Below are 813 nucleotides of genomic sequence, written 5' to 3'. Positions count from 1 at the left end.
TCCGGCCAGTTAAGGCAAGAGTGGCGTGTGGGTCCGGCCAGTTAAGGCAAGAGTAAAAGTATTAAAAGTATTAAGGTTATGATTACTGAAAACTAAATAATATTTTACAAGATTTACATTTTGTGTCAAAAAATTGTTAACTTCAAACCTTTATAATTCAAAAAGTACTTAATGAAAAAATGTTTTATTATAGTGTTTTGGAAAGCTCTCGAGATAAGCTATAAAAATATGCAATAAAATGTAGGGGGTTCCATTTAAAAAAATAAGGTTGACTTTGAAATGACCTTAAAGGACATGGTCAAGATCAAAGTCAAGGTCATCATCTTACTCCTCGCTTGAAACCATACAACTTTGCTATTGGATATTTTCTCCAAAATGCATTCTAACTGAAGATATTAGGGGGGTCCGATACTTTTCGATGACCCTGTATACAAAATATATACAAAATAAAAAAAGTATTATTTTATGTAAAATATTAAATAATACTTTTCCACAACACTAACCTCGCAGAGATATGAAGCATTAGTTGGAGTCCAATTTGGTCGACCTACATTTGCTGCTCATTTTGCTCTTTTTTCAGGATTACGAGGAAAGACTTTCATAATATAACCCTTATTTTGCAGAATTATTGCAGTTTGGCGCAGAACAACCAGTCATTTTAAAAAATATAATTTTATGAAATACAGTATTAATATAAAAAATATAATAATGTCTTTTTGACAACTGTATTTAGATTAACATGTATTAGGTTAATGTATTACATTAAACAGTCTTTTCATTGCAACTGCGATGTTCGCAGCTATGTGAAGTTGG

This window comes from Mycetomoellerius zeteki, unplaced genomic scaffold, assembly GCF_001594055.1.
Source record: "Mycetomoellerius zeteki isolate Tzet28-1 unplaced genomic scaffold, Tzet1.0 scaffold343, whole genome shotgun sequence".
Taxonomy (NCBI): domain Eukaryota; kingdom Metazoa; phylum Arthropoda; class Insecta; order Hymenoptera; family Formicidae; genus Mycetomoellerius; species Mycetomoellerius zeteki.
Note: the sequence above shows the minus strand (reverse complement) of the source record.